Genomic DNA, 22,728 nt, shown 5'->3' with positions numbered 1-22,728 from the left:
AGATGTGTTTTAAAGTCTATAAGACTAGAAGTGTATGAAAACCTATGGCTGCCTTTTAAAAAAAGTCTTCTGTAAACATCTTTATTGTATTTTATTGTATAAAATATGCTCAGTAGGTCAAAATAGACAGATTGTCTAATAGGACTTCGAATGAGGAATTTGATAGCAGAGTTTTACTGGTGGCTGTGGCTCAGGAGGTAGAGCGGGTTGGCCGTTAACGTCGGCGGTTCAATCCCCAGCTCCCCCTGATTGCGTGTCAAAGTGTCCTTGGGCAAGATACTGAACCCCAAATTGCCCCTGGTCGCTGTTCCGCCAGTGTATGAATATGTGTGAATGTTAGTTTCGGTTTGAGCACTTAGACTCAGTGTATGACTGGTGAATGCAGATGTAGTGTAAAAGTGCTTTGAGTGTCGAAAAGACTAGGAAGGCGCTATACAAATACGGAGCATTTACATTCTGTAAATACATTATTTTCTCGTAAATTTTTTGTGAGTACAGTAATTCATGAGATATTGTTGCAAATGGCAGACAAATGGGATTTTATTCCACTGCTATGCTGATGACACTCAACTGTACCTCAGGACAAACCCATCCCCCTCTGCTGCCCTGAAAACATCCACTCTGACCACCTGCCTGGAGGAGATAAAGGCGTGGATGAAGCAAAACTTTCTGCAGCTAAACTTTGGCAAATGTAATCTTTTCTTTTGGAGTCTTTGACTCTTTTGTACACGTCAAATATTAAAGTATTGTTATCCAGCTATTATATTTAAAGTGTGAAGACTGTTACCTGAGGCAAAAAGGTTCACTCCTGTGATAATGACTGTAAAAGTATCTTTTTGGAAATAAAATGTTATATTTGTACTTCAATATAAAGTCTTCATAATGTGTGTAATGATTCATTTGCTCAGTGATAACATGGATTGTAAGACGATGGTAACAAATATTAATATTTGCAACTTCTGTCTACAAATTTATAATTAGTCATTAATATTTCATTGTGAATCCATGTTCCAACAATTTAGGATAGAAATTAATATTATTTTTGTATAGTTTCTTTTAAAAGGCCAAAGCAAAAATATGATCACACTTATTTTCTCCTGTCACCGGTCTGTGTCTTGATTTTTTTTTTAAATGTTCCGTTTTGTGGATGGTGGTGTTTGAATGTGCATGTCAAAAAAAATACTAAAGAAATGGCTGTTTTAATGAGGCTGCTTCTCACCTGATTAATTACCTCAGAATCAGCTTTATTGCCAGGTATGTGTACACATACAGGAATTTGACTCAGGATTGTACATTGCTCACGACGTGCTTACTTATACAATAATAAAATCAGACACAGGCTACAGTATAGAGAACACATCTATACACACTACAAACAAAAATAATATAGACAGATTGAGACAGAGGTGCAATGAGCAGAGTGCAAAGGAGGAGTAAATTAAATACAGGTACAAGCATACATGGACAGTGATGGAGCATAGTGCAAAGGATGCTGGAATATATGGTATTATGTGCAGATGTTATGTACATGCGGTAGGTGGATTTGGTATACAGTATACACAATATACAAAATGACAATATAACAGTATGTACAGCTCTGAAATAGAGAAGTATGAATAAATAATAAGTGTTAGCCAGTAAACAGGTGGCTGATTAGAGACAGAGTTACTGGGTTATTGCACAGGAATTGTTCCTGACACTGAGTCAGAAATCAGCTGTGAGTCCTGAGTCTGTTGGTTTTGGTGTACAGTGCTCTGTAGCGCCTACCAGAGGGGAGGAGCTGGAACAGGTTGTGTCCGGGGCAAGATGGATCTGCAGTGATGTTTCCTGACTCTGGAAATGTATGAGTCCTGAATGGAGGGAAGATTGGCACAGATGATCTTTTCTGCAGTCCTGACTGTCCGTTGTAGTCTGCTCCTGTCCTTTTTGGTGGCAGATCCAAAACAGACAGTGATGGACAGACTGGATGACGGCTGTGTAAAAGTGGATCAGCAGCTCCATGGGCAGGTTGAGCTTCGTGAGCTACACAGCTTTTCCAATTTTTGAATTGAATTGACATGAGCAGCAAAAGTAATAAGAATAAAAAATGTAATTTGTAATGCACTTTATATTTACACAAATCCCTACATGTTAAGACAGGTGCGTGCTAAAAATAAAAACACATGGAGAGCATGAAAATAAAATTAAAATTAAAAAAATAAGAAGAAAAACGGTAAGAGTTCAATCAAAAGCTCTCCTAAAAAGGTGGGTTTTAAGGCCTGATAAAAAGCATCCACAGTCAAGGAGAACCATTACACAGACTGGGAGAAGCTGAGCAGAAAGCCTGATCTGTCATTGTACGGAGATTGGTTCTGGGAGGTTTCAGGAGAAATGCTGAGGCAGATCGGAGGGTACGTGTTGAGGTCTGTGGGGTGAGGAGTTCCTTGAGGTAGGGTGGGGCTTCACCATGGATGCACTGGTGGGTAAGGAGGGAGACCTTGTACTCAATCCTGAGTGAGACAGGAAGCCAGTGGAGTGATTTGAGGATGGGGTAATGTGGTCATATTTGCGCACCTTCAACAGAATCCTAGCAGCACTGTTCTGGATGTACTGCAACTTCTGAAGGCTTTTCTCAGGGATCCCGGTGAGGAGCGCATTGCAGTAGTCCAGCCTACAGGAGTGAGTATAGGACGGAGTTTGGCGATGTTCCTGAGGTGGAAGAAGGAGGTCTTGCAGAGATGTTTGATGTGAGCCTCAAAGGTTAGATGAGAGTCCATTTTAACACCCAGGTTAGTGGCTGATGTTGAAAGTGGAATATTTTGGCCAGAGAAGGTGATGCTGGTAATGTCAGATGACCGAATCTGGTGCGGAGTGTGCAACTAAGATGGCTTCAGTCTTGGAGCTGTTTAGCTGCAGAAAGTTTTTCTTCATCTACGCCTTTATCTCCTCCAGGCAGGTGGTCAGAGTGGATGATGGCAGGGCAGCAGAGGTGGATGGGTTTGTCCTTAGGTAGAGTTGAGTGTCATCAGCATAGCAGTGGAATAAAATTCCATGCCGGCTAATGACGTGGCCAAGGGGGAGCATGTAGAGAATAAAAAGGGCGGGGCTGAGCACTGAGCCTTGAGGGACACCACAGGTGACGTTGTGTATCAGGGATTTAGCCTCTCCCAAGGTGACATGCTCAGTTCTCCCGGTGAGGTAGGATGAGAAGTACCATATGTGTTAACATACCTATCACATGTGCAAAAAGGAGTAGGAAGAAGTAAAACTTATGTACTCTTACCCCTTTAATTCTTACATTACTTCAATTAACAATTTTTATATTATTATTATTGCGTGTACATGTGACGCCTGAGCACGAGAACAGGCTGTAACTTTATATTATGTAATGGCATTGTAACTGATGATGAAAATAATAAACTATTATTGCTCAAATTTTTATATTAATCCATATGAATCAAAATATTCTCAGCAAACAGCAACTGCATTTTTGAACTCCCTTAATATCACTCATTTATCAAGATGAGAGAAGGATGAAAATGTAACTACCGAAGAAGTCTTTTAGACAACTGATAATCTCAAACTAATAAATCAAATGTCCTTTTTGCAGAATTGTATCAGCCCTTTACAGAATATTTCGCCCCGTTCTGCTTGAAGTCATATTAGAAAGTACTGAAAAAGGAACTCTTCCTCCTTTTCCAACACAAGGTATGATTGCGTTAATTCCCTAACCCCCCAAAAGATCTTATTTCTATTGATAATTGGCACCCTTTTTCATTAATGAATTCATTCTTGGGAAATTTTATATTCACAAGTCAAAGTTTTCGAGAGTGAAACCTATGTTTTGTGTATTTCATAATGAATTTCTTTCCTTTACAAAAGCCCTTAACATTATGAAAACAAAGGATGCAATAAGGCTTTTTAGTAGCAGAACATAATTTGGGGGAAAAAAACTTCTTTTTGGTTTTCCTTATCTTTTATTATGCACCTTATCCTTTTTGCAGTATGCGACAACTCAATTTCATGTTTTTGTATATGTAATAATTTTCAAAAAAGAGTTCTGTCTCTTAACGTGGTGCTCCGCTTTGCTACAGTTTCCTGATTGAAACGGATGTGTTTTACACACATCGCTGCTGACTGGTTAACACCTCTGATACTCCCACCAAACGAGAGAAAACTTAAGCGTAGCGCTACCAGGGCACCAACCAATTTTCTGCGCATGTGTGAAGTACTATAAACAGAAGTAGTCCATGTCCGCTCCCGAGTATATTCCAGGCTTCAACCCAACATCCGCAAACCGGTTCAACACGTTTTAAGGTTTTTTAACTGCTCTTATAAACGGGCTATGTGACGTAAAACAGCTGTTTAGAAGTTGGGATTTACTTGCTGTATTTTATTAAACGTTAGGCCTAGGCTTTGCTTTGCAAAAACCACACTCCTTGCTGCTGTTGAATATGATATTAGTTAAAAAGGAGAGACGCTTTGTTTGGCGGTGAAGGGGGGTGGTAGTGAAAGCAGTGTTTCCCATAATTAGCCTATAATTTGGATAATTGTCAATTTTCTAATTTTTTTTTTTAATAGGCGGATTCCAAATCATATTTGATTGAGTAGCCCTTTCTCTCTCCCTCTCTCTCATGAACACCAGGCACAAACCTGTCCAAAGTCAGACCCCCCCCCCCCCCCCCATTCTGTGGGAAACACTGGAAAGTAATAGCCTATAGTAACGTAACTAGTTACTTTTATCACTCAGTAAGAAGTAAGAAATAAAATAAATCTTTTTGAAGGAGTAATAAGTAACTAGTAATATATTACTATTTCTGACTAACTTGCTAACACTGGCCTATACACAAATTCAGACATTCTAAACCTCTAGGATTGTAGACCTATTAGAAAAGGAACTAAACACTACATTAAAGCCTTTTTTAACTAAAAACTAAATAGGAAAGCAGCAGAAACAACCTATTTGTGCTCTTTGTTTAATGTTTTCAGGTAAACGAAGACCGTTGCTACTTCCACTCCCGGTCGGAGTCACCCTCACAGCCAAAGCAAGCTCCCTAAAGGCTCGTGCAGACTACTCAAAATCTTTACTCAAGAAAAGGTACAATTACTCTATCTACTATATATTTAAATATATATTTTATCTACTGTGCAACAGGTTATTTCTAGGGAATGCAGCTTATGCTATGTAATTTATCTATTTCTGTTTAGAACAATTATTTTTGTTTTAAATCTCCATGTAAGTATTGATAATATCACTTTAAAATATCAAGCTTGCTGACTAGCCACTAATTTCGCTTGTCTCTTTTATTATGGACATGTATCCTACCAAACCACTTGCTTTGCAATAACGCAGGTGTAAGGATGATGAAAATTATGTAATACTGAGTACATTAAGTGAGCACGTAAGGACGATCAAAAAGGTGTTTTACTGAATAAATTGAATGGGAGGATATAAGTTGGGTTGATAGGAGTTAAAAGATACTTAAAAATGTCCATAAAAAGGGAAAATTAGAATGCTTTGAATCATTGCACTGTTTGAGTAAAAACTGATAATTCATTCCTTTATAAAACAGGACAAAGTTAAAATACAATGATCTGTAGATCAGTAATCTATTGCTTTTCGGGTAAAAGAGGCTAAAAAGGTTAGTAGGATAAAAAGACAATCTATGTTTAAAATGTTTTTCTTATTTAACTTCTATATCAATTTGGGGAAATGCATCTTAAAAAACAATATGCAGTGTTTGATTGTTTACATAAGTTTAACTTTCTTTTTGACGTATAGTTTTAAGTACTAGTTTGTGATTGGAGGATCTGTTCGCGATTGCTCATGCCTCGTTCAGCCTGTGTACGGAACGTGTGGCTTACGTTCGTCCATTACAACATTGGACTTGACTGAGGCTACATCGTGTCCGTGTCGTATTTTCTATTTCCCCTTTTTCAGGTAAGAACGAGGGTTGTAGTTTGTTTGAATCATTTATTTGTGTTTAATGCTGTAAGGAACATGCAGGGAGTAAATATTAATGACTGTAGCGATTTATGTATGCACAATTAGCAGGCTAAAGGTGAAGTGTTGCTCCAGTGTAGCCTGTATGCTAGCTGTGTCATGTGGACCGAGGTTAAAGTGGGGCTGTAATGGAACGCCGCCACCGCCGTTTTCTGTGTATTTGTTTTACATTGTAGGGATTATTGCAGTGTAAGAAAAATGAGTGTAATGTGAAGAGGCAGGATACTTTATATGTAAGTGCAACACTGCTGAGGTTTAAGTGTTAAGAGTATTCTGAATAAGGTAGCAGTATTTAGCATTACAGGATATTTCCAATTGTGCTGTAAATCTTTCTCAACACTTCACAGAGCTCAATGTAATTTACTGTTCTTTGTCAGTACTGTTAAAATGCTGCGAAAGTATATTGGTATGTTTTTGGTCAATACATTACAACATTGGACTTGACTGAGGCTACATCGTGTCCGTGTCGTATTTTCTATTTCCCCTTTTTCAGGGGCGTAACATTTGGAGGCACCGCTGGGATGGTGTGCAGCGTGGTTCAGCGTCTACAAGAGATGTCCCCAGCCGTCACACATCCCTTTTAAAACAACCCAGAACATCAGGAGCTGGTGGCGAATCAGCGACAGTGGGATCCCGATCCTCTTGGGCAACTTGTATGTGATCTGAGGTATTTCTGCATACCAGGAGAGCTGCTACTACCAAAGATTGGAAGGTACCACTTCACTGCTAGCACACACACTCAGCTGGAAAGATGGAGTCGACAGAGTTAGAGGAGTTACAGCTTGGAGTAATAAGGTCATTGTGTCTGCTGCCCCGAGAAATTTTGGTGGAGCTGTGTGACTATCTAATCATCGCAGGAGCAGAGTTTGAACATGTTACCAACAAGGGCCGAACTGCTCTCATCACACTAATTTCAAACCACATTCAGAGAGGAGAGCTAGAAAAGCTTGAGGATAAAGGTATTGCTGACTTACTCCATCTTCAAGACAAAATTTCTGAGCTCCAGATAGCAGGTGCAGGATCTGGCACAGGGATACTGGTTTACCCCGGGCATCAGACACAGAGGAGGAACTGCTCAGTATCAGCAAAGGTTTGCCCCACAACACAGCTTCCCTCCATCAAATCGTGGCCAAAGGAGAAAGTGTTTTGGTTGTCAACAGAGTGGAGCTGAAGATTATTGCACACACTGTTATAGGTGTGGCAGTAGCGAGCACTTTCTGGCTGGGTGTCGAGCAAGAGGACAGAGACAGTTAGGAGGTGAGTCTTTAAATGGGGGCAGGTCACTCGCGCGGGACAGGGAGTGACCAGTAAGGCAGCAAGGTCCCAGCAATGTGCGCATTGTGGACAGCGGGGTAAAGGAGTAATCCTGAAGCAATGTGCATCCTGTAAGAAAGTGCTTTACTGTTCCAGGCCATGTCAAGTTGATAATTGGGCAGTACACAAAAGAGAATGTAAAGCACCCTCATGTATGACTACAAACCCCACTCCAAAAAAGATAAAAGGGCTAAAAGGGCACCATTGGTAGGGGAAAAGCACATGGTTGATTGTTTCATCGAAGGCCAAAGTGTTCGGGCTTTGTGGGACTCAGGCTCCCAAGTGACCATAATTGATGAGCTATGGAAAGAAGCAAACCTGCCAGACGCAAGACTAAGAGACATAACAGAAATTCTGGATATAACACAGACTTTTGACATACAGGCAGCAAATGGGGAGAGCATGCCATACACAGGTTGGGTCGAGGTAACTTTTAGATTAGCTTCAGGGGCTGCATCCAACACAGAAGTTATTGTCCCCACACTTGTAATGAAGGGTGATAAGCTTGTTCAACCTATCATTGGCTCTAATGTGATTAGGATTATTATAGACAGTGAACTGAAACAGTCAAACACTACTGACAGGGACGGGTTAAGTAGAACAGTAAGGGCAGCATTTCCAGGCCAAGCAGCGGCTTTTGTAGAACAGGTAACTGCTGTTGTAGAGCAAGTTAGCGCCACACCAGTGGAGGAGTATATAGTCAAGACAAAAAGGGAGAGAATTAACATACCCAAACGCACATCAGTCAGAGTTGAGTGCCATATAAATATGGATTCCCCACATGAAGACAACACACTTCTCTTCGAGCCGGATGTGAACCCCCGCTGGACAGAGGGACTCGAACTATGTGACATGCTCGTAAAAGTAAATAAGGGCAGAAAAAAACCCTCTATTACTATAAGCGTGCAGAATATTACAGATCATGACATCATGTTAGCAGGGAAAACTGTAATGGGAACTGTCCAGCAGGTCCAAGCAGTCTACCCCGCCTCCATACTAGAGGGGTCCCGCCCTCCACCTTCAGCTACAACAAGTCACATCAAAGCTGAAAAGGATCAGGCTACAGGCAAAGTTTGGGATCCACCTGTGGATCTGGGCCACCTCAGTGAGCCAGAACGGGCGTTGGTTCATAAGATGTTACGAGAGGAGTGTGCCTCCTTTTCAAAGACAGAGGATGATATCGGCTGTATAGAAAAACTTCAACTCAGCATCTCCCTAAAAGACACTGAGCCTGTAGCAAAAGCATACCTCTCTGTGCCTAAGCCACTTTACCGGGAAATGAAGGATTACTTGAATGACCTCATTGCTCAGGGTTGGGTGGAGAAATCTAACTCACCATACGCATCACCAGTTGTGTGTGTTCGAAAAAAAGATGGGAGTCTCCGACTGTGTATAGATTTTCGTGAAGTGAACAGGAAGACCCTGCCTGACCGCCAGCCTATCCCCAGAGTGCAAGAGATAATGGATGGTCTAGGAGGAAACTCGTGGTTCTCTCTTTTGGACCAAGGTAAAGCGTACCATCAGGGCTTTATGGCGAAGGAGAGCAGACCCATAACCGCTTTCGTCACACCATGGGGTCTCTATGAGTGGATCAGGATCCCCTTCGGCCTGATGAATGCTCCAGCCGCCTTTCAGCGCTGTATGGAAGAATGCTTGGAGGGGCTGAGGGATGAGATCTGTATCCCATATCTAGACGACACCCTGGTCTTCAGTAGAACCTTTGAGGATCACGTTGAGGATGTGAGGACAGTACTACAGCGGCTACGGCAGCACGGGATAAAGTTGAAACCAAGTAAGTGTGAAGTGTTCAAGCGTGAGGTCCGTTACTTGGGGCGCATCGTGTCTGCTGAGGGCAGTAAGATGGATCCAGCTGATACTGTGGCTGTTAGGGCCTTAAAGGAGAAGAGGCCACAGACTGTGGGAGAATTGAGAGCAGTCATGGGGCTACTGAGCTACTACCGACAGTATATCAGGGACTTCTCCCGCATTGCCAACCCTCTTTATGCCCTAATGGAATTAGACCCTGGCCCAGATAAGCAGAAGGACCGGAACGTAGGACAAAGAGAGTGAAAGGGAAGCATAAAGGGACACCGTCGCACAAACCAATCATATGGACCGACAAACATCAACACACATTGGAGAGATTGATTGATTGTCTGGTTGAGCCACCAATACTTGGATTCCCTGACTTCAACAAATCGTTCATCCTACACACAGACGCTTCACAGCAAGGCCTAGGTGCAGTGCTATATCAAGAGCAGGAGGGGAAGCTTCGTGTGATAGCCTATGCATCTCGCACACTAACCAAAGCAGAAAAAAACTACCATCTGCATTCGGGGAAACTTGAATTTCTGGCTTTGAAGTGGGCTGTTACAGAGCGCTTTCGAGACTACCTAATCAGCTCATCTTGCACTGTATATACGGACAACAATCCACTAACTTACGTGTTATCGACGGCCAAGCTAAACGCAACAGGACATAGGTGGGTTGCTGAATTAGCAGATTTTGACCTAACAATCAAATATCGCCCAGGCAGAGAGAACTGTGATGCTGATGGCCTTTCAAGAATGCCCTGTGACATAGAGACAATGATTGAAGAATGTTCAGAGGAAATGTCCTCTCCGTCTGTGCAAACTATAGTACAAGCTGTAGAAATGAGTGTCTCACACACTGTGTGGTCCATTATGGCTACTGGGTGTGCGGAAACTGATGAGGACACGCCCCTTTCAAGAGCAGCTCTCTGTCAAGCTCAAAAAGACGATCAAGATATTGGCCCCGTCGCCGCCTGTAAACAGTCAAATGAGAGACCTGTAGGACAGCAGTTAAAATCATTCAGTGCACGGAGCAAGTGTCTCCTCCGTGACTGGGAGAAACTCGGCTTTGATGGAGATGGGATACTTCACAGAAAGACTGCAACCAGGACACAACTTGTTCTCCCTGAAATATTCAAGTCAACAGTGATGAGACAGCTCCACAATGACATGGGACACCAAGGTGTGGAACGCACAACATCACTTGTACGGGATCGTTTCTTCTGGCCACACATGCAGAGAGAGATTGAACACTATGTCACTCAAAGCTGTACCTGCCTCAAACAGAAAAAACCCTGTCGAGAAACAAAAACTCCACGTGATGGGCTCAAGAACTACACCGTACCACCCACAAGGCAATGGGCAGGTGGAGCGCCTAAACAGAACACTACTGCAAATGCTGAGAACGCTCACCGAGAGGCAGAAGTCAGATTGGAGAGAATCTTTGCCCAAGCTTATTTACGCATATAACAGCACTCGATGCGAAGTCACAGGTTTTTCCCCCTTCTACCTCCTGTTTGGGAGATCACCGAGATTACCTGTGGATTTATTATTTGGCTTGACACCAGAGGCTAGAACTGCTGATCATCAGGAGTATATGAAAAGATGGAAAGAACAGATGCAAGAGGCGTATGAGATCACAACGGCCAATACAAAAAAATGTGCTGAGAAGAGTAAGAGAAACCATGACAGCAAAGTGAGGAGTTCTGTATTGCACGAGGGTGACCGGGTTCTCGTCAGGAATTTGACACCCAGGGGCGGAACAGGGAAGCTCCGAAACCACTGGGAAGATTGCATTCACAAAGTTATCCGTCAGGTGGGAAAAGACATGCCCATATATGAAGTAATACCAGAACAAGGCAAAGCGAGAGGGCGTAGGATACTGCATCGTAACCTGCTGTTGCCGTGTGACCATTTGCCACTGGAAATACAATTGAAACCAGCTAAAGCAAAAGGACAAATCGCAGCAGGGACCCGCAAAGGAAGAGAGCAACACCACCAAGAAGCAGACGTTGAGGATAGTGATGATGATGACTATGGATACTATCCGTCCAGGGAGCAGCCTCTCCCTGTGATACAGCCCCAAGTAGACACAGGCAGACAGGAGGCTGACAACGAAGTTGAACAACTTTCACAGGATGCTGAGCCGCAGCAACAGGAAATTTGCCAGCTGGATCAGGATAGTGGAGATACACTGACAGAGAGGGACACATCAGGACAACAGGAGATTGTTGCTCAAGAAGAAACTGCTCTGGACAAGAGAATGTCTATAGTGCAGTCACCTGTACAGAGTGGAACCCACTGTGGACATGACCAGCGATACCAGCGACCTGTAAGGGAGAGACGACCTCCAAGAGTCTTCACGTATGACCAGTTGGGCAATCCTGGTTGTTACGGTACCGAACTCACAAGTAATGCCATGCACTGGTACACACCAGCGCCCTATAGAGCCATGCAAGCGAGAAGTACATGGATGACTCCAGTAGAGCACTTTCACTACCAGTCTGTTGCTGTACCAGGGTACTGAATGTGGAACCCACGAACACCACACACTCACTATACATTCATTGGTGGACTTTGAACTCTCTGAGTGTTACCGCACACACACACACACTCATTATACACTCATTGGTGGACTTTTGGACAATCTGAGTGTTGAAACAAACACTTACCCATATGCACAAACATCATACACTCAAGGATGGACTGTTTAACGTACTGAGTGTCAACAATACACACACACACGTTCATTCTTCACTCAATGATGGACTAAGGGACAAGCCGAGTGCTAACATTTACACTACACTACACTCCTGGACTTTTGAATAAGCTGAGTGCTTGTAACTGATGCAAAGGTGATCTGGTGACATCATATGTACCCTTTTACTGCATTCATCATTACCCATCTGTTGGTTGGGATGTCGAGGACGACATCTATGTTGAAGGGGAGTATGTAAGGATGATGAAAATTATGTAATACTGAGTACATTAAGTGAGCACGTAAGGACGATCAAAAAGGTGTTTTACTGAATAAATTGAATGGGAGGATATAAGTTGGGTTGATAGGAGTTAAAAGATACTTAAAAATGTCCATAAAAAGGGAAAATTAGAATGCTTTGAATCATTGCACTGTTTGAGTAAAAACTGATAATTCATTCCTTTATAAAACAGGACAAAGTTAAAATACAATGATCTGTAGATCAGTAATCTATTGCTTTTCGGGTAAAAGAGGCTAAAAAGGTTAGTAGGATAAAAAGACAATCTATGTTTAAAATGTTTTTCTTATTTAACTTCTATATCAATTTGGGGAAATGCATCTTAAAAAACAATATGCAGTGTTTGATTGTTTACATAAGTTTAACTTTCTTTTTGACGTATAGTTTTAAGTACTAGTTTGTGATTGGAGGATCTGTTCGCGATTGCTCATGCCTCGTTCAGCCTGTGTACGGAACGTGTGGCTTACGTTCGTCCATTACAACATTGGACTTGACTGAGGCTACATCGTGTCCGTGTCGTATTTTCTATTTCCCCTTTTTCAGGTAAGAACGAGGGTTGTAGTTTGTTTGAATCATTTATTTGTGTTTAATGCTGTAAGGAACATGCAGGGAGTAAATATTAATGACTGTAGCGATTTATGTATGCACAATTAGCAGGCTAAAGGTGAAGTGTTGCTCCAGTGTAGCCTGTATGCTAGCTGTGTCATGTGGACCGAGGTTAAAGTGGGGCTGTAATGGAACGCCGCCACCGCCGTTTTCTGTGTATTTGTTTTACATTGTAGGGATTATTGCAGTGTAAGAAAAATGAGTGTAATGTGAAGAGGCAGGATACTTTATATGTAAGTGCAACACTGCTGAGGTTTAAGTGTTAAGAGTATTCTGAATAAGGTAGCAGTATTTAGCATTACAGGATATTTCCAATTGTGCTGTAAATCTTTCTCAACACTTCACAGAGCTCAATGTAATTTACTGTTCTTTGTCAGTACTGTTAAAATGCTGCGAAAGTATATTGGTATGTTTTTGGTCAATACATTACAACATTGGACTTGACTGAGGCTACATCGTGTCCGTGTCGTATTTTCTATTTCCCCTTTTTCAGGGGCGTAACACAGGCAGCCAAAACAATTTGATTATTCCTAAAGCATCATAATAATCTTTACAACGCAGATAATTATTGTGGCAGTAACACGGGAGCAGCTCGTTGTTGAAGCAGGGTAAACCTGAGAGGAGGAAGAGGAAGCTGCGCGTCATGCGTAAAGCTCAACAGAACTGTTTTACCCACCCACATTTCTTTTTTTCTCTCTCTGCGTTTTATTTCGTGAATAAATAACATCTGGTAGCTGCTGAGTGAGGAACATGTTTATGGACTGGTCCGACATCGCTGTAAAACAAATAGTAACCAGTGTGAAAGATCAAAAGAAAGTGATGCTCTTTTCAACAACAGGATACTGTTAATATATCAGAATCTATCCAGTGATCATCAGACTTAGATGTTACAGTGTGAAGTCTTCATTTGCTCTGCAGAAACTAAATACGCTTTTAACACGCCGTTAACTGAAAGTGAAAGTAGACTATTTAACTTGTTAAAGAACGACGCGGGCTGCTTTCCAACACGGACACCGGTACCATGGTGTGCGCTCATTGGATTTCAGTTGTATTAGTAGAACAATAAAGCCTTAAACTGAGAAGGTGTTTGCCTGATTTTCTAAATGTTGCATCTGCCCAGCTCCAGTGGCGGTTCTAGACCAATTTTATTGAGGGGGCCAGACTGGGGCCAGTTATTTTGTCAGAGGGGCACATTCAATCAGAGACAAATGAGACAAAGTTCAAGCTTTCAAAATGTCTTGTTTTGTATATAATGTAATGTTTTAGAATGTTTCAGCAACTTACAGATATTTGTTTCAGTAATTTAGTAATATATTTATTAAATTACATTACACAAAACAAAACATTCCTGTTAGACCAGTAGGCTACCGTTATCGCTTTTTGTGTTTGAAAAGTGCTGTTTAAATGCAATGCATTAATAAATTGTTATGATAATAATTTACCTTTTAAGGAGAGGGACTCAGAACAATTTCCAGCAATATCCAAAGAGTATCCATGCAATGGAAACATGGATTACAAGGACAAAATATTGTCTACAATGCTGCATTCAGTTTAATTTTGTCGCAAGAAGATACATTACTATGATTACTGTAGACCAGAGCTGTTCAATTACAAATTCAATTGGGCCGGATTTTAAAACCAGGACACACTCAGGATTTGGGATCATTAAGATTTTATTGACACACTTCTATTGGTAATCCTTATTGGTTCAGTTCTTTATCGATGCTCTTATCAGTCCTATTTAAATAACAGCATATATTATTTAATTTATTATTTTTAACTACATGTTGTTTCTAGAGCCACAACAGGATTTACCTCATCAAAGTCACTAATATCTCACTGGAAGCAAATTTAACATGTCAGTAAAATAAATCATATTCCTGACATCAACATACTGAGTGAAGTTTAGAAAGAATGAACAGCTCAGTCCCTCCTGTCCTCCTCCTCCCTCTGCTGCTGCTGGTAGAGAGGAGGGCTGGTTTGTCTCAGCCACCAGCTGAGTATCTAATGTGCCATATTTTAATGTACAGGCAAACTAAGCTGAACAGTTACTAAAGACAGACAGCTTTCACTTCAGCTTGTTTTTAACAATAAGCTATTAGCTGAACCAGCGCTGTGCCTGTGTAAAACCTAAAGACAGCTGCAGCGGATGAGAGACTGAGCAGATTAAAACATCGCGTTTTGCGTATTATGCTTCTTAAACAGGTGTGTTGGTAAAGTAGTGGCTTTTTACTCGCTAAGTTTTTATTGAACCACCTACGTACACTAACGAGAGGAGTAGTCCTCAATATCGGTAATGTCCACTGATCAGCTGGCTGACTTTGTTCCGTGTGTTCGCGCGTGCGCGTGTGTTTGCGCTCTGCAGACACACAGAGGAGCGGAGAGGCTGCAGGTCCGACAGTAAGTGTAGAGCCTTGATTGGCGGTGATCGGCACAGCGCATGTGTAACTCAACAGAGATGAGAAGGAGGTGTGGGCCACATGGAGGTTGCTTCGGGGCCGGATGTGGCCCGCGGGCCGCTAAGTCACAGCCCAGCTCTGTGACTGTGAGAAGCCCCTAGACCAGGCGCTCTTCTGCGTATCTGCGCGCACACAGCCTGGATGACAGCTCATTACGGTTAATGAAGCAAAATGCAGATTACAGACTGATTAAACTATGAAGGTATGAATTAAAACTGTAGCGAAATTAAAAGTAGATTACTGGCCCAAAGAGTAAAAGTAGGCTGCAGTTTTAAAAAGAAACGTGAAAAGGTGCCAATGACTCATTTTATTTTATTTATTTATTTTGCAAATTTGCTTAGGCTACTTTTTACTAGTTACAACCCACCCTGCTGCAGGCGTCCTCAGTACTGTCTTCAAGTAGGCTATCAGTAACAGCAGCATAAAAGAAAAGTCTTTAATATTGAGGCACTTTGCTGCACCTGCCTAGAGCGAACTTTTTCTCCCTTAACTTTTCAGCACCACCTTTGCCTTCTGTTGCTGGTTTCTATAGGCCTACATGATTTTTGTCAGCGTTTCATCAGTTTATTTATGTCTGATGTGGAGTGTGTGACTGATTGACTAGTCACTCATAGAAAACAACCTCGGCTCTGAGTCAACTCCGAAATCGATAAAAGTGAGGGGGACAAAACATAGATTTTGAAATGTGTGTGTGGGGGGGGAGGGGGGCATGTCCTCCCCATAGGCTAATGGCTCCTACCCGAGTAAAAATATTACATTCACAAATACAACATTTCAGTGTGGACATGATATTGGAGCATTATAGTCTGAAGAATTTAAATCAGTAAAAATGTATAAAGACTTTTTTTCTTTAATGCCTTTCTGGCTTATAACATGATCACCTGTGTATCTAGTTGTGTCATGCTCTATTATTCTGTCGTGCAGGCTATTTTGTTTTGGCTGAAGATTGTCGAATATGATTCAATTTAAAAAAACAGTTTTTGTCTATCAGACAAGAGCATATTTTATTAAACACAATATAACCTTTGGGCTACGTTGTTAACCTGTTAATGGATAGTGTGGAGAAGTGTAAATCAAGAGTGGCAACAGAGCTGGTATAATGCAACCAAAGGTAGACATTTACATGCAATCCAAAGCAGAGTAGGTGCATCAAGAAGCAGGGGAGCAAAGAGGAAAGAGCAGGTGATAATAGGCAGGCTGAGAATTGGGCATCTTAATAGCACACTTTTAATTATAGGAAAACATCCTATAATGTCAGGAACAATGTCAGGACGCTGAAACATATTCTTACAAAATGCAGGAAATTTACTCAAGAGAGACAAGAAACGATAACAGTTACAAAAATAGGACGGGTAGACAAAACAGTAAAAAGTTTATTGGAGTATGGAGAGGGTGTGGAAGGTAGGAAATGGATGGCCTATTTGTTTTTCTGAGGGCGACTGCATTAGATGCAAAATGCTATAGTTTGTCGGACTGAGTGTAAATAAAATCTGAAGGTGGCAGCAATGCAACTCAATGGATGCAAGCTACCGTAAAAACTCAAAGAAAAGGAATATCATAAGCGGAACAAACACTTAAAGGCATGGCCGTAGCCTAGTGCTGCTTTCATGGCAACTCGGAACTGGGAAATTCCCGACCTCCAGCTAGAAAAATTATCCTGGAACTCCACTTGAAGTCGGATTTCCTACTTGTGAACCTGGAGAAAAAATATGTTCCCCGATTTCACAAGTAGCAGCTGAATTACGTCACAAAACAATATCAGCGCCCATAGAAGCACAAATTGTAGGCCTAAATGGTAAACGATAAACTAAAAGGCAACAAAAGTAGTATATTTGCATGTATTTAAATTAAAATAATACATACGGTCATAAAGTAAAACCTGTGAACCAACGCGACTGCCGAGTTTTAAAAAACATGAATGACAACTTTGTGTTTGCGGTCGCAGTTTCCATCGTACTCTGGATGGTGAACGGCGGTAAATTCAGTTAATGTGAGGCAGGAATTGGTACCTTACAGATAGGGTAGAGTGGGGTAAGATGCTCATGTCTATTTGCTGACACATAAAGTAATAATTTATACCTTGGAGATGGCCATGCTTAAATAAAGTAAAATAAATACCTACAGTTGAGAAATTAATTTGAATTTCTGTAAAAAAAAATGTTATCTTTAAGAAGGCTATGCTTTGGGTAACATAAAATATAATAAATAGCTACAGTTGACAAATTAATTTTGACAAATGTATTTTTTAGGGAAAACGCATTTTCCACAAGGGGTAACAGTGAAGTTGCTGGATGGTTAAAGGGTCTGTGCAGTGCAATACAAAAACAATACAAGATAAAAGCAAGAAAACATTGAAAAGACTAAAATACATGTTTAAGATAAATATAAAATTTGTAAAATACAATAAAATAAAAGGGATAAAATAAAGTCAAATAAGATCGGGAAAGGCTCTCCTATAAAAGTATGTTTTAAGAAGGGACTTAAAAGAGTTCACTGACTCAGCAGACCTGATTTCCTCGGGCAGGCTGTTCCAGAGCCTCGGGGCCCTGACAGCAAACGCTCTGTCCCCTTTAGTTTTCAGTCGAGACTCTGGAACAGACAACAGACCTCTGCCCGAGGATCTCAAGGTACGTGCTGGTGCGTATGGGACTAAAAGGTCAGAAATATAACAAGGCGAGAGGCCATGAAGAGCTTTAAAAGTGATCAATAGAATTTTAAAGTCAATTCTAAAACATACTGGGAGCCAGTGTAATGAAGCTAAAATAGGAGTAATGTGGTCATATTTCTTTGTTCTGGTTAAAAGCCTGGCAGCTGAGTTCTGGACAGTCTGGAGTCGATCAATACATTTTTGGGTTAAACAGGTGAAAAGGCTGTTGCAATAATCCAGGCGTGATGAGATGAAGGCGTGTAAAATGGTCTCGGTGTCCTTAAAAGTTGACATAGATCGAATTTTTGCTATATTTCTAAGTTGATAAAAACATGATTGAACAAGCTTTGTGGTGTGCTGCTCGAAATTTAAATTACTATCAAACCAAACACCAAGGTTCTTTGCCACAGGCTTAATGTGATTTACTAGGGAACCAGCAGATGGCAGTATTTGATTTGCCATCTGTTGAGACCCGATGACCAGGATTTCTGTTTTGTCTGAGTTCAGCTGGAGGAAATTATTTGACATCCATTTTTTACTTCATAAAGGCAGTTGTTAAGTGAACTCAGCATTCCAGGGTCTGTGGATCTGACGGGCAAGTATATTTGTGTGTCATCAGCATAAATATGAAAAGAAATGCCATGTTTATGGATAATATGTCCAAGGGGAAGCAGATACAAGGAAAACAAAATGGGTCCTAAGACCGACCCCTGAGGCACACCATATTTAACTGGACAGAATGAGGAGACATAGTTGTTTACAGACACACAAAACTTCCTATTTGACAGGTAGGATGAAAACCATTCTAGGGCAGTACCAGAGATCCCCACCCAGTGCCTCAGTCTGTCTAACTGTCTGATCAATGGTGTCAAAAGCAGCGCTAAGGTCCAGGAGTACCAGGACTGAGCACATGCCTTCATCAGCAGACATTAAAAGGTCATTGGTGACTTTAAGCAGGGCAGTCTCAGTGCTGTGGTACTTCCTAAAACCAGACTGAAACTTTTCAAATAATTTGTTATTTTCTAGTACAGTGAGCAGCTGTTTGGACACAATTCTTTCAAGAATCTTTGCAATAAAAGGCAGTTTTGAAATTGGTCTAAAATTATGTGGGATGGAGGGATCCAAACCAGGTTTCTTTAAAAGTGGGTTCACGCAAGCCGTTTTAAAATAATCAGGGACACAACCAGTAGATAGGGAGCTGTTGAAAACAGAGATCAAATGGGGCCCAACAGAATCCATTACTTTCAGTAAAAACTTTGTAGGTATTACATCAAGTGGGCTGGAGGACACTCTCATTTGTGATATGTATACCAGCAATCACAAAGACTGCTACAACCACTTCACTAACATCTCAAAGATAAAACGAGGCCAGAAGAGAAGAGAGATGGCAGTTTTAACTGACCGAATGAATGAGTTTTTGGTCATGGGTTTCATACACTTTCTGTAATAAAACATCTAAAAGTCAAAATCCTCTCAGACGGGGCTCTATGGTCCAATCTGTGTCAGTTTAGGGGTCCTTGACGTGAAAAAGTTTGAGAGCCACTTATCTATTATATGTAATAAAATATCATGCACTTCCTGACTCTGGAGGACTTGAATCTAACATTGGTAGAGTGTTAGTAAGCACGTTTGTGGTCCTGGTGGTGGCAATTGGAGTGGCGTTGGCCATCTTGTATAAAAAAGGAGTATTTGGTAGGTGGCATAAATATAATTGTCTTCTCTCACCAACAAGATATCAGTGATTTGGAATAATTTTGTATTATATTGTTTTAAAAAAAAAACACACACAATATGTAATTCCACAAAAGTAGGTCCTGCTCCATTAAAGGTTCAGTGTGAATGTTTTAGAGGCATCTAGCGGTGAGAGTTGCGAATCGCAACCTGATTGCAACCAACAGCTTAGTCACCGCTCACCCCTCCCTTTCCAAGCATGCAGGAGAAGCTACGGTGGCCGACACGCTCTGTCTGCTCTGTGCTAAATACCGTATTGATAATATAAGACAACCCCCATTTTTCAAGAGTCATTTTTAGAAAAATACTTTCTGAAAACCAAATCTTGTTTTTTACAAAGAAAGTAAAACATGATGGTACGTTGTTGTTTTTAACATCTTAATCATCAACTTTCTAAAATAACAAAATCTTTTTAAATGAAATGTCAATTTTAAATGTGACCATTAGATACTGAAAACTTTTTTTATTTAAAGATGTTAAAAACAACCTACCTTGGCATCATAACTCCTCCTCAGCTGTTGGTTAACTTGACCTATTTTTGAGACACTTTGTTCGACAGGATCTCTGTGTCTCACTGTCTCTACATGTTTCAGTGGGACCATGATGGGCTTCAGTCAGGAGGGCAACATGTGCTTTGCTGATATTTGGCGCCATCTGTTGTTATGGATGTATATTACCATTTAAAATGGTACATTTACATTTACTCATTTGGCAGACGCTTTTATCCAAAGTGACTAACATTTGAGGAACAACATAAAAGCATCAACAGAGCATCTATACAGCACGAGATCTGCAACTGACAATACATGCTAGTAAGAGCTAATAGCACGCATGGCATCAAGGGGGTAAATACCTGGGGAAAGAAGTAAGAGTGCAACCAATACAAGATAACTGTAAAGGGCTAGAAGAAGGGAGAGCATGTTGGAGTTTAGGAGTTAGAGGTGTTATAAGAGAAAATGAAAGATGAGTTTTCAAGAGCTTCTTGATGTTAGAGAGGGACGCCCCTGCTCTGATGGCGTGTGGTAGCTTGTTCCACCATCGTGGTGTCACAGATGAGAACAGCCAGGACTGGGATTGCTTTGTGTGAAGGGATGGCAGAGCCAGGCGGCGTTCGTAAGGGAGGAGCGTAGCGGCCGAGAAGGAACGTAAGTTTGTATTATGGAGTTTAGGTAGATGGTGCAGACCCAGTAGTCACTCTGTATGCAAGCATTAGTGACTTGAATTTTATTATGGAGGCCACGGGGAGCCAGTGGAGGTCACTGAGTTTTGGAGTGACATGAGTCCTTTTGGGCTGATCAAAAACCAGACGCGCTGCTGCGTTCTGAACCATTTGTAGGGGTTTCACCACACAAGCTGGAAGACCTGCTAGGAGGGCATTGCAATAGTTGAAGCAAGAGATAACCATGGCCTGTACCAGAAGCTGGTACTGAGTGAGGTACGGCCTGATTTTCCTTATGTTGTATAGAGTAAAGCGTCACGACCAAGAGACAGCAGCAACATGGTCTGAAAAGAACAGCTGGTCATCAATCATGACACCCAAGTTTCTCACCACCCTGGTTGGAGTGATGGTGAAGAGTCAGTTTGTGGTTTGTTGTTGTTGTGGATAGATGGTCTGTGGTGGTAGAACCTGAAAATAAGAAAAAAAACATCTTGTATTCAGATCAATACGGTAATATGTGTGGGCCTCCATTTGTCAAAATTTCTCTTTTCTTCTGTACTTCTAACAAACCACACGACTACTTCTTCTTCTTCAAATGTATTTAACGTAGTGACCCCTAGTTACTCCACAGGCGTGCGACCTCTGAAATATATAGCAATTGTATTTCCCTTTGGATAAAAGCATCAGATAAATGAAAGAATGTAATGCTTATGGAAGGACTGATGCAGAGTTATGCCACTAACTTAATCTGTGTTAACATTGTCTTTATTCACAGGAGCTGGAGGCAGAGCTGGAGACAACAATGCCCAAGGTAGCTGCTTTATTTCTCTTGAAGTCTTATTAAGTTAATTGATCAGAGTTTGCTTGATGACTGAACAAAATGAAACTTCATTAACAGGTCCAGGTGTAATCGCAGTTCCTCCTCCAGATAGGTGCTTTTTTCTCTGCTATGTATTCTAAAAATTTTTACTTTTTATGTTTTGAGCACAAATTACCTCTATTGTATTTGAAGATGTCTCAGAGTTTTGGCTACTGGAGCAGATAGGCCTCTGTTTTCATTATATGTATATATTAAGTTACGCTTCTGTTCATCCCTGCAGCCACCAGCTCGGACAGCCAAAACTCCAGCTCAGAGGCCCAAAGTCTTATGAATGAAAACAAAGTCTGAAGTCTCCGCAGATAATATGATTTCCATCAAGGTACACAAAGACTCAGCATGCTCTCTGGAACCAAATTTACCAATTCAACAAAATACATTTAGTGGAAGATACGAATTACTGGGGAATACTAAATATTTGCAGCTTCAATCTAAAAAAAGTAAACTAAAGTACACATTAAATAAATATTGATATTTGTGTGTAGTTTCTTTTAGAGGGGCAAAGCCAAAACATGATCACACCTGTTTTCTCCTGTCACCTGTCTGTGTGTTGACGCTTTAAATGTTTTGTTGGTGGTCCTGTTTGAATCATGTGCACATGTCAAATAAATAAAGTAAATCACATTAAAATAGTAGTTGTCAAATTAAAGTGGTGTTTAATAAGCTTTACTGCACCAAAGATTTACTAGTTTTATGAGGAAGAAAATTAAATTATGGCAGCAGTTAGAGGGCTTTCCGAAATACACATTTGCGAATCCTTCTATGTAGAAGGCATGACCCGCCCTACTCCTCTGCCTCTGATTGGCTTAGCTGGACAATGACGTTTCTCACGAAAGCCCTCGCTAAAAGAACAGAAAGTTTTACTCAAACTTGTTAAGCTGTAACAATTTCTAGGGTTGCAAAAAGAATTCCGATTGCATTGAAGTCAATGAGAAAATTAGACTACTTCTCACTTGATTTATTTCCTCAGGAAACATTTTATGGTCTCAGTCGTTAGTTTTAAGTCTTCTTCAACACAGCATGATGTTCATTTAGTAAATTATGGTCCAGAAAAATAGACCATAAGTGGCAAGTGGCTACCACGCCCTTTTATGGAGCTGCAGTCAGGAATTATATTTTCATTTTCAAATTTTCATTATCATTTT

At 41.0% G+C, this 22,728-nt stretch overlaps 1 protein-coding gene across 1 annotated transcript in view; it reads left to right on the top strand.

Annotated features, from left to right (window-relative positions):
* Positions 1 to 22,728, top strand: part of LOC119908108 — a 119,336-nt gene that overhangs the window by 16,506 nt on the left and 80,102 nt on the right. The gene's annotated exons all lie outside the window — the stretch shown is intronic.

The sequence above is a fragment of the Micropterus salmoides genome, unplaced genomic scaffold (genome assembly GCF_014851395.1).
Source record: "Micropterus salmoides isolate LMB-PRFRI ecotype aquatic unplaced genomic scaffold, ASM1485139v1 Ms_hic_scaffold_17, whole genome shotgun sequence".
In the NCBI taxonomy this organism is placed as follows: domain Eukaryota; kingdom Metazoa; phylum Chordata; class Actinopteri; order Centrarchiformes; family Centrarchidae; genus Micropterus; species Micropterus salmoides.
This window is presented reverse-complemented; position numbering and strand designations above follow the sequence as displayed.